This window comes from Equus przewalskii, chromosome 16 (assembly GCF_037783145.1).
Source record: "Equus przewalskii isolate Varuska chromosome 16, EquPr2, whole genome shotgun sequence".
Classification (NCBI taxonomy): Eukaryota; Metazoa; Chordata; class Mammalia; order Perissodactyla; family Equidae; genus Equus; species Equus przewalskii.
Genome location: NC_091846.1, coordinates 18900184 through 18907872, shown reverse-complemented (window position 1 = coordinate 18907872; position 7689 = coordinate 18900184).

The following is a 7689-nucleotide window of genomic DNA, read 5'->3' as shown; positions in this document are numbered from 1 at the left end:
CCTGCTCTGGGCTGTTCTTCATGCGGCAAACAGCTGTCATCCTGGGATCATTCTCAAAGCCTTCTTAAGGAGACCTCTCTCCTATGTTGGTTAGATCTCTTCCTGTAGCTCGTGGATTCCTCCTTCCTGGTTTACTTCATCTTCTGGTGAAGCACATCCTCCAAGAGCTCTCTGAGAAAGGGGGTATTGGTTAGCTCTTGCTATAAGGTGCTGCATAACAACCAACCACAAAACCTTACATGGGCAGCCAGCCTTCAGTATGGGGACCAGATTCACCTGGACTTCTTTTAGACAAACATTCCTGACGGGTTATAAGAATCACCTAGGTGCTCGTTAAAAACACAGATTCCTGGGACCCACCCCAGACTTGCTGATTAAACGCTCCAAGGCAGGGACCTGGAAGGTTTTTTTTTTTTTTTTAACAAATTCTGTCATCTGGCAATTATGAGAAACACTGCTGTAGATGTTGGTCCATAAACCCAGGTCTTCAAAATCTGCCCCAGGCAAGCACACTGGAGCCACTTGGGGAGTTTGATAAAAATACAAATGCTGCTGATTCAGCCCCAGAGGTTCTGATTTCAGAGAGTCAGAGGTGAGTCTTGGGAACCAGAAGTTTTAACAATCCTGTCTCCCAAGGGGATTCTGAAATACAGCCAGGAACCAGGGACCAATGCTTTAGCGGACAGTGCTACCAGTTAATTCAATTGCTTATATCTTTCATCACTTTCCACTGACTTTGACCTTTGCTTTATTCAAGAGACTCCCTGCTATTTACAAATCCACTGTGGGAGGGAAAGGTGAATAAGTCATGATTCCTGGTAATAGCAGCTTCAGTCTGGAGTGAAAGACAGGCATACAAACAATTAGCTACAAGACAATGTCAATCAGAGGTCAGTATATTTGAACCCAATCAGAGTAGGGTATCTGTTGGTTTGCAACCTCAGGAATTCCCCTGGTGAAATCTGAAACTGGCCCCTGGAAACAGAGGGCAAGGAGAGACCAAAAAAAGAGACAGACCGCTCCAGATTGGTAGGTGGCAGGTTTAATAAGCAAGGGACCTTCATTGTGAGACTTGTCTTGGGTGGCCGCAAGAAAACTGGATCTCCACACCTGCTCGCCAGAATCTGAAGAGTTTATACAGGGACCTTAACGGGGTTCAGTCATGAAGGCAACCCAGATGGTCTCAACAACATATTACTCTTTCAAGGTTGCATCTTTGAAGTGGCTCCTAGTACCGGAACAGTGGGCAGAACATACATTCCAAGGATAGGGGAGGAGGTGGGGAGCCTCTGAGGGCCTGGGTCCAGCTCTCGGGTCAACTGGTGGTCATGTCCTCTGGATGACCTCCTCCAAAAGCATCCTTTCAATCCTGCTATGTACTGTGTAGGTTGAACACTTGACACTCCTCCAAATCCATATATGAATTTTGGGGACATGGGCTGATTTTTTGGTGGTGTAATTGCAAAGCAATCTGAATCATGATTTCTGGTTCTGATATTCTGTCCTGTGCTTTTGGAAAATCACTTAACCATCTATCATCAATCAATTTCTCTCTCTCTCTCTCACTCTCTCTGTTTTCCTGCTGGTGATACATGGAAATCTCAGGACACTTGCTTTAAGTTCTATCTAAACTCCTTATGGAAGGTTACTGCCCCACTCAGAGCATATTTGGAAATGTGTGTGTTGGGAGGATAGTGTTTGATTTTTGGTTGCCACCATGACTCCTAGGGGAGGGCCGTGTTCTTGGTATTTGATGACTGGAGGCCAGGAATGCGAAACATCTTGTAATACACAGGACAGTCCTACATGATGAATAAATGTCTTGCCCCAAATGCCAATATTGCCCCCGCTGAGAAACACTGGTAGTATGTTTCTGTCTGCAAGTATTGGGTTGTACCATATGGAACTGCTGTTTATGTGGGTCAGAAATGGTCAAATAGTGACAACTTTATATGGCCTGTCCTATTTCTTGTCCAACTATTCAGAGCAGTGCTAGGGATCTAACCTGATCTGAGCAAAGATGACCAACAGGGCAATCCGGTTACAGGACCAAATGTGGCACTGATGTTCACCGAGTTGAGGATCTGTCAGGGTCTGATGCCTAGAACAGCTCCCGGGACCTGCCCTGGGGATGGAAATTGGTGTCGGCTGCTCCAGCATCCTTGAAGTCTCCACTTGGTCTAATCTTAGACCTCTGGGGCTAGGCCTGTTAGGATTGCCCTCTTAGTCCTGGTTGTTTGGCTGACTTCCCATCCATGCACTGCCTTCTCCCTGTTTCTTTGCTGACTCACAGCCACGGAGTAGCAGTTGTGAGAAAAGAGGAGTAAATCCTGGGAGTGAGACATTTCTGAGCTGGAATTCTGGTTTCATCCCTTGCTCACTTTCTCTATTATTTGCAAAATGAGATCGATAGTGGGTTTTTTTTTTTTTCTTTTAGGAAAACGAGGCAAGTTCTTTAAAGCATTTATCAGAGTACCAGGACATAGGAAACACTCGTGGTGGGAAAATTTATGGAGATATTATTTTACATTTTGTTCTGTGTGTTTTTCCCCCTCACTCCCCTCCCCTTCAGTCCCAAGAGGGTGACTGGGCCCTCTGGGACTCCCAGCTTCAGTGGACAGTTTGCAGGACTCAAAGCAGAAGCTTCCTAACAGCAGCATCTCTTCTGCCCGTAGGTAGAAGTCTAACCCCCTTGATGAGACTGTCATGCTAGTTGTCCCAGGGGCAGATTGTGGGTTGGAGGGAGGGGGTGGGCTTCAGAAGGAAGGAAAAGAGGGAGAAAGAGGACTGGGGAAAGGACTGCTTTTTGGCCTGGGTGGGCGGCAAAGATTCCATGCCCAGCAAGAAGCAGATTCTGCAGACTTCAAGCGCCCTGAGGGGTTTGCACTAGGGCATCTCAGCAGCAGCCAGAACGGAGCAGCGGCCTTGCTGATGCTCTGCACAGCTCTTGCTGTGTAAGTCTGGTTGCATCATGAGGGAAGGGAGTCCTAATTAAAGCTAGAACTTCCTGTCTCCCCTGTGTGATGCAGGATCAAAGTCAGATCCTCAGAGTTTCATCTAAAGAAAAGAAGGAAATGGGACATTATTCACACCTGAGTTGTGGAGTGAGCTTCACGCCCATTACTCACTTAATCAATAATGTCGACTATCCTGAGGTCACAGGAGAGGTAAAATGCAGAGAAACGTTTGAAAGGCCTGTCTTGAGATTCACTTTTTAGTAAAATAAATGTATTATAAATGTCTTACAGATCATCTGGGAATTAGAGAAAAGACTCGCTGGGGGCTGCTCGGGGGCCAGTGCAGGGTGAAAAGTTGACCTTGTCCCCCTGTATTTTAACTTAGAATGTAAACGCCCTCTCACCAACAGCCCTTTGGATGTCTAGACGATTGTGTGTCAGGGTTTCTAACTCTCGTCCAACTAGTAGCAAGTCCATTGTCTTGTACAATGTATCATCTACAACACAGCATCTATTATGGACTGAATGTTGGTGTCCCCTCAAATTCGCATGTTGAAACCCTACCCGTGTGGGAGGGTATTAAGAGGTGGGGCCTCTGGGAGTGATTAGGATTAGGAGATGTCTTGAAGGTGGAGCCCTGTGAATGGGATCAGTGCACCTCAAAGGATCGCCAGAGAGCTTGTTTCCTCTCTGCTCTTCACCATGTGAGGACACAGCAAGAAGCTAGCAGTCTGCAACCAGGAAGAAGCACCCTGATCTCAGACTTCCAGTCTCCTGAACTGTGAGCAATAAATTTCTGTTGTTTATAAGCTATCCAGTCTATGGTATTTGTGTCAGAGCAGCCTGAACATACTAAGACAGCATCTAACGATTTACAAAGGGGGGAGGGGGAGGGAATGTTGGCTCTTGCTTCAAATGAGTAAGATTTGAAGTATTTTTTTTCCCTTCTTCTCGCCAAAGCCCCTCAGTACATAGTTGTGTATTTTAGTTGTGGGTCCTTCTAGTTGTGGCATGTGGGGTGCTGCCTCAGCATGGCTTGATGAGTGGTGCTAGTCTGCACCCCGGATCCCAACAGGCGAAACCCTGGGCTACCGAAGTGGAGCACATGAACTTACCCACTCGGCTATGGGGCTGACCCCAGATTTGAAAATTAATTGTGCACAGCACAAGTTTGGAAGGCCTCCAGCATCATAAATGTCCTGCTGTAAAAGTGGATGCATTTTGCTTCAAGGCAGCATAATGTCAGAGTCTTGGACTTGTCTAAAAAGGTTTCTGGTCTGTTCTACTTTCCTCTTACTTTGTTCTCACTATCTATCTACATTTATCTATCTGTCTATCTATCTATCTATCTATCTATCTATCTACCTACCTACCTACCTACATATCTACCTATCTACCTATCTACCTATCTATCATATTTACTGCATATAGAGCCATAGATAGCTATACAGTCATGAGTCACTTAATGACGGGGATACATTCTGAGAAATGTGTCGTTAGGCAATTTCATCACTGTGCAAATGTCATAGAGGGTACTTACACAAAGATGGTATAGCCTACTACACACCTAGGCTATATGGTACCAATTTTATGGGGTCACCATAGTATATGTGATCTGTCACTGACCAAAATGTCATTATGTTGTGCATGACTATCTGTATCTACTCATTATATAGATATAGGGAGAGTAATGTGAGTGTGTGTGTGTTTAAGGATACAATAAATATTCTTTTTCTGGACTTCAGAGCCAGGAAGTTAAATCCACTTTGGCTCAGAGGGACCAGACTGGGAAAGTCTAACTACTTTCATCATTGCTTCTCTCTTTGCTCATATTGCATTTACTGTGGCTTCTCAATTCTACATCACAACCTCTTAGCTCAAAGGTCCGACACTGGCTCACAATAATGTCTTTGTCTCTTAGTTTACATTCTTGAGAAGGACAAAATCTAATTGACATATCTCATCTAAGTTTGGGCAGAGTCAATCTTAATCCACATCATGAGCCCCTGGTTGCACTATGGATTGGTCCCTGTGGGTTAAGTGCCCTCTCCCAGTCTAATTAGCTATTGTGGGGGATGGGAGGAGTAAAGGCTAATTAGCATGCTAGGCTGCCCCTTTGAAAGCTGTGGATGGGACAGTTTAAATTAGAAGTCGAGGGCAGGCCCCATGGCTGAGTGGTTAAGTTTCTGCGCTTTGTTTTGGCAGCCCAGAGTTTAGCCAGTTCGGATCCTGGGTGTGGACATGGCACCACTCATCAGGCCATGCTGAGGTGGTGTCCCACATAGCACAACCGGAAGGTCTTACAACTAGAACACACAACTATGTACTGGGGGGTTTTGGGGAGAAGAAGAAAAAAAAGAAGAAGATTGGCAACAGATGTTATCTCAGGAGACAATCTTTAAAAAAAATTAAAAATAAAAAAAATAAATTAGAAGTCGAGTGTAACAAAAATCACCGGATATATTCAATTCACAGCCCTAACTTCCCCACATCCTATTTGAGAGACTTTAGGCAAGTCACTCAGTGTTGCTGGGTTTCAGTTCCCTCATATGTAAAATGGGTATGATCATACTTGCTGCACAAGTTTGCTGTGAGGAGTGAAGAGTAAATGAGATAAAAGGAGTGAGCAGAGCACTGAGCTTGGTATGTGGCAGACACTCAAGAAAGGACTACAACTAACATTCAGACACAACCCTAAGTGTTTACATACATTTTACCATCTTAATTCTCCAAAGAAGAGCTCACTATGTTTACTAAATCTGAATTTCCTGTTGGTCAAAAAGCTTATGAGGAGTAGAGCTTTGTCTTTAAGCATACCATACTTGCTAAATTTAACATTTATAGAGGATTCATTAGATGCAAAGCTTAAGGAACACAACGTCGGCCATTGCAGAATGCAAAGAGAAGAGAAAGTGCCTGAGGAAGATGAGCCTAAAGGAGAAGTGACACCATCTAATGCAAATCAATTGGACTAATAATTTGAAAAGAGTTCAATAAAATATTTAATCAAATGCAGAGTTTCCAAAAATCTGTCTTTCTGCCAATCCATCTTCCACGCTATTCCTAGAATGGTTTCTAGGTGCTGTTACTTCAGAAGCAAAGACTCACTCTCTCAAAGCCCCCGAAAAGAAGAGGGTTTGTGGTCAATCCACATGGACCCCACCTGGATCAGATGCCCCTCCAGGAGCCAGCTCCTCTGCCCGGTTCTTGCGGTCTGCAGGCTCTGACTACAGCTGTCCTGGCCTCCTCTCCCTACCAACTAACCAACTTCGTCTCAACCTTGTATACCCAAACTTGAAAGGAGCTCGTCTGGCTGGCTTAGTAATGACTGTAGTCCCTATTGGCCAGAACCATCCTTTTAGGTCACCTCATGGGCCTGTCTGTGGAAAAGCTGTCCTTGGATCAGGTCATCTGATCCCCCTTGTCCAATCAAGGTCAATCCTGCCCCAACTAGTACAGGGTGGCTTCCCTGAGCAGGGGCTGGGGGCAGGTCAGTTTCATCTAGGAGAAGTTGGGTGTGGAAAGCACCTGACAAGCATGTCCGGGATACATTTTTTTAAGACGGAAATTGTCACGGTATCCCTTTCTCATCATCCTTTGTTTTTCCTTCTTAAATTCTTTGGGGTTCCCACACATCATCTATGGTAGTGGTTTCCAATAAACAATAGTTGGGATGCTTCTTGGCCCCACCTGTAACAACTGAATCCCAGGCTCTCCCTGCATAAGTGGCATGATGAGTGGATGTAAGATGTTGCTTTTTTTTTTTCCAGCAAATTTCCCAAATGTGTCTTGTTTGTTTTCAGTAGCTAGCATGCTATCTGGCAGAGCTGAAATTCAATAAATGTTTGATGAAACTATAACAGAATGATAACAGTTATTTAAACTATCGCAATATATGAAAACCTCTGCCTACTTTCTTGACCTGAAAGATCTCCTCATTTCAGGTCAGTTTTCTTGATTCCCCTCCGTGGGGGACACTGACAGCTCAGCCCCATATATGCTGGGCTGTGCAGCCCCCTTTCCCAGTCTCGCATCCAGCACAGGGGGATACCAGGTCAGAGGCCCAGATCTCTCTCTCTCGGTCCTCACCATCCTTGCAAACACCTGATCAGCACAGTCGAGTCTGCAAGATCATCCCACAGCCTGTAAGCACAGAGCAGGCTACATCCAGATTTGGGGAGGAGGGGCTCTCCTAATGGAAACGTAACTTCCTGGAGCTTAGTCCTACAAGAAGAAATAGCAGAACACTTTGCATCTCCTTTTGAAACATCACATTTCTGTCTTCCCCGAGAACCATGAGGATGAGTTTGCTTTGCTTATATGTGCATAATTAAAAGAGCCCCAAATAGATCAAAATAGATCAATTTCTCCAGAGCGATCTTTTTTAAAAACATAGTATTGATAATCTTCCCTTTAAAAAAAAAAGCCCCCACTTTCCCCCAAAAAAGCCTTCCATAGCTCTGCATTGATTAAATGGCAAGTTTACGCCTTTGTACCTTTCCACGTGCCATTCCCCCTGTTGGGAGCACCACCCTCTTCTCTAATTGAGAAAACTCCTTACTCCCTGAAGGACACAGCTGAGCAGCTGGCTGCTCCGGGCCTCCCTCCTAGGCTCTCCCTGCAGAGCTGGCCCTGGTCTCCCCCTCGCTCCCATGGGGCGGGGTGACCCAGCATCAGTGCACCAACCACACTTAGATTGTCAACACAGGAAGCCCAGCTCCGCGATGAGCTG